Source organism: Vicia villosa, linkage group LG1 (genome assembly GCF_029867415.1).
Source record: "Vicia villosa cultivar HV-30 ecotype Madison, WI linkage group LG1, Vvil1.0, whole genome shotgun sequence".
Lineage (NCBI taxonomy): Eukaryota > Viridiplantae > Streptophyta > Magnoliopsida > Fabales > Fabaceae > Vicia > Vicia villosa.
The window spans coordinates 83,929,910-83,939,367 of NC_081180.1; the positions used below are offsets into that span (position 1 = coordinate 83,929,910).

The 9,458-nt window shown below is 38.0% G+C and overlaps 1 non-coding gene across 1 annotated transcript; it reads right to left on the minus strand.

Moving 5' to 3' along the window:
• Nucleotides 1-6,980: 6,980 nt before the first annotated feature.
• TRNAP-AGG (transfer RNA proline (anticodon AGG)) lies at nt 6,981-7,052 on the minus strand. Its single transcript has one exon. It is a non-coding gene; the product is annotated as a tRNA-Pro (tRNA).
• Between the last annotated feature and the right edge of the window lie 2,406 nt (nt 7,053-9,458).

Here is a 9,458-nt window from a genome sequence, read left to right on the forward strand (position 1 = left end):
AACCAAACAGATAAAGCAGATCCAATTTTGTTGCGTGATCCTAGTTCTAATATGCCTCTTCCTGTGTCAAGCCAATCCAATATTCAACCCTCTATTTTACCTTCGCTCGTGTCTGACCAATCTGAACGGCCCAACTCTCAGTCCACTACTCTACCAGAGTCAGAACAACCTCCTAGTCATCCCTCTGCATCAACACAACCTGCTGAAAAATGTGAAAGGAAAAGATTGCAACAAATCCAAGACTGTTATGATTCCAACTAAAATCTAGAGAGTGAAAATACACAAGGTAATGAGAGTTGTGAGCTTATTCCCATTGTTGAATTTGATGATAGACATATTTCCTTGAGAAAAGGCAAGCGTTCTTGCACCTCTCATCCTATTTTCAAATTTATCTCTTATAATAAACTATCTTCTCATCACTTGGCTTTTGGTAGCAATCTTGGTAAAATGCAGGTTCCAAATTTTGTCCATAAAGCTCTTACCAAACCAGAATGGAAGAAAGATATATTGAAATGGATTCATGCATTTGAAAATAATGGGACATGGGATTTATCTGATTTGCCAACAGAAATAAAATATCATCCAGTGGGATGCTAATGGATTCTTATCATTAAACAAAACTCAGATAGCAACATCAACAAATTCAAGGCACGATTGGTTGCGAAAAGGTTTACTCAATCTTATGAGATTGACTATTAAGAGACATTTGTACCTGTGGCAAAAATCAACACAGTTTGAATGTTACTTTCGCTAGCCTGCAATCTTGATTAGCCTCTCTATCAGATGGATGTGAAGAATGCCTTCTAAAATGGTGATCTTCAAGACGAAGTTTACATAGAAATTACTCCACGGGTTTAATACTTTTGTCAATGAAACAAAGTATTCAAGCTTAAAAATCTTTGTATGGATTCACCTAGAGCTTGGGATCATACAATGTTTCTCAAGCAATCATGCTTAGGAAAGAAGTTTGTTATTGTTGTGAATTCAATGCCAAGAACAAAGTATAAAACAAGGAAGAATAAAGGACAAGGAAGAAGAAGAACACAAGAATTGGTTATAACTGCTATTCTTTTACTTTCTCTTAAAACAAGATTACAAGTTTACAAGAATAACAAATAACCTCTCTCACCCTAAATTAGGATTTGCAGCTTAGCAATGATGAGAGACTAGTATGTTATTTATAATAAAACCTAACATACTAACTAATGGGCTTTTTCAGCAAGGCCCATTACACAAGCCAACTTAATAAACAAGCTAACTTAACAAATTAGGGTTTAAACACTAAAACCTAATTTAACATGCTAACAACCCTAGCATCTTCGACATCTGCATGCTAGACCCATCTTCGACTACAGCATGCACACTTCGACACCAGCATGTGAACAATCCTTCGACTTCATGCTTAACTCTGTCGAACTGTCGAACCAAGAAGCTACCCTTCGACAATACTAGAGTTCGATCCAATATCTCACAAATCTCCACCTTGGACCTAACTCTACAATGTCAAGGAACAAACTAGCTTTCTTCATGCAGCTTTATCAACTGCATACAGTGGAAAAACTTGCAACTCGGCAATGTCTTGGTGATCATATCAGCAGCATTGTCTTCAGTCGAAACCTTCAGCACTTGGACTTCTCCACGCTCGATTACTCCTCTGACGAAATGCAGCCTGACATCAATGGGCTTAGTTCGCTCATGATAGGCTGAATTCTTCGACAGGTGTATTGCACTTTGACTATCACATTTAACAGTGATACCTTGACCTTGAAGTTTCAGCTCATTCGCAAAACCTTCAAGCCACAATGCTTCTTTCACAGCTTCAGTTAGGGCAATATACTCCGCTTCAGTGGTTGATAGAGCAACAACCTTCTGAAGTGTTGCTTTCCAACTAATTGCAGTGCCAAACATAGTGAAAACATATCCAGAAATAGATTTTCTGGAATCCATACAACCTGCATAATCAGAGTCGACATATCCTTCTATTACTGCTTTACTATCTTCACCCAAGGCTCCACCATAAATTAGGACTCTATTCAGAGACCCATTTATGTACCTTAAAATCCACTTCAATGCTTGCCAGTGAGCCTTTCCAGGATTCGCCATGTACCTGCTTACAAGACTTACTGCGTATGCTATGTCGGGTCTAGTACAGACCATAGCATACATCAAAGAACCAACTATATTAGCATACAGAATGCTATTCATATAGGCTCTTTCGACATCAGTACTGGGACACTGATCAATACTCAGCTTGAATTGAGGGTTTGTTGGAGTCACAACTGGCTTCGAATTCGACATACCAAACTTTTCAAGAATCTTCCGTAGATATGCCTCTTGAGATATGCATAACTTCGACTTCTTTCTATCTCTTCGAATGTCAATTCCAAGAATCCTGGAAGCAGCTCCCAGATCCTTCATATCGAACTCCTTATTGAGTTCAGCCTTCACCCTCATCACATCTTCGACACTGTTGCTTGCTATGAGAATATCATCCACATAAAGCAACAAAATAACAAATGAATTACCAGGTCGAAATCTGAAGTAAATGCAGTGGTCGAACTGACTTCTAATGAAACTTATGCGTGCCATGAACTTGTCGAATCTCCTATTCTACTGTCGAGGAGATTGTTTCAGCCCATACAAAGATCTCTTTAACTTGCACACATAATCTTCCTTCCCCTTTTCGACATACCCTTCAGGTTGCCTCATCAGGATCGTTTCATCTAGATCACCATACAAGAACGCAGTCTTCACATCCATCTGTTCCAGTTCAAGATCGAACTGTGCCACCATGGCAAGCAACATTCGAATGGACCTATGCTTCACAACAGGAGAAAACACATCATTGAAGTCGACACCTTCTTTCTGAGTGAAACCCCTTGCAACTAACCTTGCCTTGTATCTTTTCGACGTCACTCCTTCAATTCCTTCCTTAACTTTGAAAATCCATTTACAGCTGACTAACCTTGCCCCAGCAGGTTTCTTGATCAGTTCCCAGGTATGATTATCATGAAGAGATTTCATCTCATCATCCATGGCCTTCAGCCATTCAGTCTTATTTCGACTCCTCATAACTTCCTTATAGTCTCTAGGTTCTTCGTCTAGAACCTCACTTGCAGAGATTAAGGCATAAGCTATAAGATCTGCATATCCAAGTCTCTGAGGTGGCTTGATGACTCTTCTCGACCTATCTCTCGACAATAGGTAGTCATCGTCAGTTTCCTCAACTTCAGCATCTTCTGGTTCTTCTTCGACTTCATCTAGGATATGCAATTCAGCATCAACATGCTCCACCTCAACAGGAATCTCTACCTGTTCCAGCTCTTCGTCAGATGTTTCTGTACTTCGACCAACATCATCAGTTTTCTTAAAAGCCATTTCAGCTTCATTGAAAACTACATCTCGACTGGTGATACACCTCCTGTGACCTGGCTCTAGGCACCATAGCCTATAAGCTTTGACTCCTTCAGGGTATCCCATAAACATGCATTTCAGAGCTCTAGGTTCGACCTTGTCTTGCCTAATGTGAGCATAGGCTACGCAGCCAAATACTCTCAGTTTGTCGAGATCTGGTGGATGTCCCGACCAAACTTCTTCAGGTGTCTTCATATCTAACGCTGTCGAAGGACATCTGTTTATCAGATATGTTGCTGTCGAAACAGCCTCAGCCCAGAACACCTTTGTTAACCCCGCACTAGTCAACATGCATCTGACTCTCTCCAAAATAGTTCGATTAAACCTTTCAGCCAAACCATTTTGCTGTGGAGTACCTGCAGTAGTTCTATGCCTTGCAATACCAGAGGCAGCACAAAAACTGTCGAATGCCTCATTGCAAAATTCAAGGCCATTGTCGGTTCTCAACCTCTTGACCTTTCTGCCAGTCTGATTTTCAACCAGAGTCTTCCAACTTTTGAAATTCTCAAAAGTTTCATCCTTAGTCTTCTGGATGAATACCCATAATTTTCTGGAATAATCATCTACTATGGATAGAAAATACCTTGCTCCTGAATGTGATGCACACCTTGCAGGCCCCCAAAGATCAGCATGGATGTAATCAAGGGATCCATGTGTTCTTTGTTTGCCTTTGTTGAACTTCACTCTGCAAGATTTTCCAAGTACACAGGGTTCACAAAACTTCAGCTTTTCAACTTTGTCTCCACCAAGCAGATTTTGTTTCCCTAATTCGGCCAGACCCCTTTCACTGACATGGCCCAATCTCATGTGCCAGATTTCTGTCTTCGACAAAGGTTTCGTGGATACAACATTTGTCGAACCACTTACAACTTCAGCCTCAAGGGTATACAAGCCTTGTTTCTTCACGCCTCTCAAGACTTCCTTCGAACCCTTCATGACTCTTAGGATACTTTTCTCTCCTTGGAAAACATATCCTTTCTTGTCAAATTCACCAAGAGAAAGCAGATTTCTCTTCAAATCAGGAACATACCTGACTTCAGTCAACAACCTTACTGACTCATCATGGAGCTTGAATCTCACAGATCCAACACCTGCAATCTTGCAAGTCTTGTTGTTTCCCAGCAATACTGATCCACCGTCTTGATCACATAATTCCTCGAACAAGTCTTTGTTTGGAGTCATGTGCCAAGTGCAACCTGAATCCATAATCCACTCCTTCTTAGAGTCACTGCTTGAAACCACAAGAACATCAGATGATTCGAAATCATCTTGAACAATGGCAGCGTTGCCATTATCCTTACCTCCATGATATTTCAAGCGTTCAGGGCAAACCTTTCTTGTGTGACCCTCCTTCTTACAATGGTAGCATCGAATGCCAGATGCTTCGCCACTGTAAGTCTTCGACTGGCTTTTGCCTTTCTTCTTGTCGAACTTACCATCCTTTCGTAAGAGTTTTCCTTTAACGGCCAAACCTTCGGCAACAGTCGAAGGTTTATGCTCCTTTCGTTCATTCAAGTCCTTAGAGTACAAGGCTGATTGAACTTCTTCAAACGTCAGGGACTCCCTTCCATACAAGAGAGTTTCTTTGAAGTGAGCATGTGATCGAGGCAAAGAACACAATAGTAACAGCGCTTGATCTTCATCATCGATCTTCACATCAATATTTTCAAGATCAAGAATCAGCTTGTTGAACATATCCAACTGCTCAGCCAATACTTTGTCTTCAATCATCTTGAATGAATACAAAGCTTGCTTCAGGTAGAGTCGATTTACCAGCGATTTGGTCATATACAAACTTTCAAGTTTCACCCATAACCCTGATGCCGTCGTCTCCTTTGATACCTGCCGGAGAACCTTATCACCAAGGCTCAACAAAATTGCGCTGTGTGCTTTCTCGATCATATTTGTCTTCTCCGCTGCCGTCAATTCTGCATTCATGGCTGCCTCTCCCTTCAACGCTTCCAAACAACCCTGCTGAACCAGTAGGGCTTTCATCTTCAAGCGCCACAGACCGAAATCATTCACTCCGGTGAAATTTTCAATCTCATACTTTGTTGAAGGCATCTTCTCCACGCTCACCGCACCAATTTGTTGTGAATTCAATGCCAAGAACAAAGTATAAAACAAGGAAGAATAAAGGACAAGGAAGAAGAAGAACACAAGAATTGGTTATAACTGCTATTCTTTTACTTTCTCTTAAAACAAGATTACAAGTTTACAAGAATAACAAATAACCTCTCTCACCCTAAATTAGGATTTGCAGCTTAGCAATGATGAGAGACTAGTATGTTATTTATAATAAAACCTAACATACTAACTAATGGGCTTTTTCAGCAAGGCCCATTACACAAGCCAACTTAATAAACAAGCTAACTTAACAAATTAGGGTTTAAACACTAAAACCTAATTTAACATGCTAACAACCCTAGCATCTTCGACATCTGCATGCTAGACCCATCTTCGACTACAGCATGCACACTTCGACACCAGCATGTGAACAATCCTTCGACTTCATGCTTAACTCTGTCGAACTGTCGAACCAAGAAGCTACCCTTCGACAATACTAGAGTTCGATCCAATATCTCACAGTTATTATTGTATACATGGATGATAATGTTCTAACAGGAGATCATGATGAAGAAATTAAGAGACTAAAGAGCCTCCTAGCCAAAGAGTTTGAGATCAAAGACTTGGGAAATCTCAAAAAAAAAAATTCTTGGGATGGAGGTAGCTTGGTCGAAGAAAAATATTTTGGTTTTACAACGAAAATATGTCATGGATCTCCTAAAGTACACATGAATGCTTGGACTATAGCATTCAAGACAGAACATGTTGAGATTGATCTTTATTTTATATCAGAAAATATTGAAAATGGGACTATAGCAGTTCAGTATACTCTTACAAGTCATCAGACTGCAACAAAAATTTAATACAAGATGAATCAGAACTGAAATAAACTGTGGAACTATTGGAATACATAGAGTACTTCTTATAAACCAACCATGTTTAAAGGAAATTATGGCTATTAGGATCCACTCACACTTATTCCCAGAGCTAAGAGAATTGCTGTGCTACTAATGGAATCCATTAAATTTCCATCCTCCTACCTCATTTGATGAAGTCAGAAAAAAGCGTAAAAAGGCTGGTTACTAACATATCTAAATTTCTAGAAGATTAACAAGTATTTGTAATATAATAAAGATACTAAATTTTATTCATTTTTAAGTCATACCTTAACGTTCAATCTCCATCGATTCTCCTGCCAAAGCATCTTTTTTGCTTTGGTTCTTGGGATTACATTCCAGCCTCTCACCAGAGGATAGTTTCAGAAGATCTTGAAAATGATCAGATGAATTTGTAGTGATTTTATTGTCAGCATTTTCATTCCTTGCATCAATTTGTATTGTTGGGCCTAAAAGCACAAACTGGCTCATTGGTGTTTGCCTTTTGCAGAGCCAGTGATTAAATGGTTGTTGGAAATAAGGTTTAAAGAGACCTAATGGAAGGGTTTCCTGCAGTTACAACAGAACTAAAACATCGAAAGTTAAAATTCCTAGTCTCAAAAAGGGGCATTCCGAGAATTGAACTCGGGACCTCTCGCACCCTAAGCGAGAATCATACCACTAGACCAAATGCCCTGATATGAACTCCATTGTGAAAAGTTATAATTTTGAATATGTAAATTTGACACTTAAGGCTATTATTTTAGGCAAAAATTGAATTTAGACCTCTAATTTTTAGCACAGGGTAATTTTGTTGGGCTCTCGATACCATGTTAAGAAATTTGATTGGACCAAACTCAACCCTACAAAATTGGCTTGTAAGGTGATGATTGCCCCCACTTATAAGCACATGTTTAGGTCATATATTGTCCGATGTGGGACTCTACTTGCTCATGCTACACTGAGTATTTTTGTGCTGGCTTTCTACCATCCAACATTACATGTCATACAAGTACAACAATGCAATTTTTTCACATTACTATAAAAGAAGTTATTAGTGAATTGTGATTGCTAAAGGAAGGGTTTGTCTTTTTAGGACATAAGTTTGGCTCCTGATACGTTTGTTCACGTGTCACAGCATTCATCACAAGGCATTTAGCCACATGCAATCCCTGAAGACTAATAGTTATTTAACTAATACACCAGAAAACAGTTCAAGCTTATTCATATGGAATCAAACAATTAACAATGGTAACCTTCCAGAGCTTCAAAAGAATATGAAAGGGGCATTCCGAGAATCAAAATCAAGACCTTTCGCACCCGAAGTGAGAATCATACCACTAGACCAAATGCCCAGATATTAGAAGTTTTAGTTTGTAAATAACTTAGTTGGGAAAACTGTTTTAGGGGGAAGAATTGAAGTACATACCTCCTATTTTCACCATCATATGTCATCACTAAACAAGTGGATACAAGATTTATTTCTAATATCCATATCCAATAGGATCTCATTATGTATTTTGATCAATACTGGAGTCAATATGCAGCTGCAAATTTTTTTGGTTCAACAGAATTATTTATGGCTGAATTGGTATGGAAAGAGGCTGTGTCAGAAGTGAAATGGTTGGCTCGATAGTTTGAGGGAGATCAGAGCTAATTTCAGGAATTACATCTGTTGATGGAAGTTGGAGGAACTGCGACAGTAACACTGTTGAGAGAACCAACAATGGCTGAATTGGCTACCTCATTCAAACCAGACAAATTCTTAATGCCTATAATTGAGCTAGACTGCTAGAGGAAGCCAAGTTTTTCTATGCCTGATTTATAATCAGAATACCATCAAATCTACATGAAGGAAGAACATTAATTGAATTTTCTTATGGTTGCTCCGTAATTCTTGTGTGCATTGCTTTTTTTTATCTGATCAATTCTGAATTGAATTTAGGAACACTTCACTATTGAAAAGTAGGTAGTGTGAACCAAAACTAGGATTATTATTCATTTTAGATAATTGTTGGAATATAGAATTGTTAACATGTTTTCAGGGAAATTAGTTCACCTATGGAATTATAATCTATTTTGGACGCCCTATATTTCTATCAACCGAAAAGGTCAGAGAATGCTCACCATTTAGATGTTTTATTTAGACCATACTACTATACATTTAGAAAGTGAATTCATGTGTAAACCACATTGCCCTACACCAAAAATGACATTTTTACAATCCCACTTCCAAGATGTAACTACAAAATACATCAGAATATTCAAATATATACAAAGAGTTGGAAGAAACATTTCAACAAATAGTTCACAGTTAAAAGGGCATTCACGGAAAGGACATATATTCAATTAACATTTCAGATTTTCTATAACAAACCTGGTTTTTTCAACATCTTTCCATCTCCGCGTAGAATCTTACTTATAGAGTAATTTACGATGGTACATAATCTCAATTCGAAGCCTCTCGCCTATGTATTACTCAAAATATTGCCTTCTTTTCTTGTAGCACCTGCATTACTAATCTCTTTTAGCACAATACAGAAAATGACTATTACTCAAACTACAATATCATGCAGCATGTGTATGTTATCATCTATATGGCTTCATATACAATATAAATACAGAAAAATTCATTTTGAAGTTCGAATGAACATTGAACTTATGACAAACAGAGATTGAGGTATTTCCACCAATAAAATATTATTTGTTTGAAAGGCTATATAGTATATTGAGAATTTTATCAGCTTCACTCATAATTGAACTTGCGGTTTTGGTTTTCCATTATGCACTGGTGCCTCGCTTTACATTGGAAGATGAGGTGTAATGCTATAATTCTGCGATTATTTTTTAATAAATTAATAATAACAATTTATAGTAATAAAATAGAAATAGATTCATGTATAAGAGCATTCATCTAAAGGCATATTCATTCACATGCAGTCCCTGAAACATAATTGTTAATTAACTAATACATCAGAAAACAAGTCAAGCTTGTCAGTTTCCATATCTTTAACAAATATAAAAGTGAATCTGTAGCTTATTCATATTGAATTAAACAATTAATAATGACAACCTGCCAGAGCTTCAAAACAATTAAAAAAA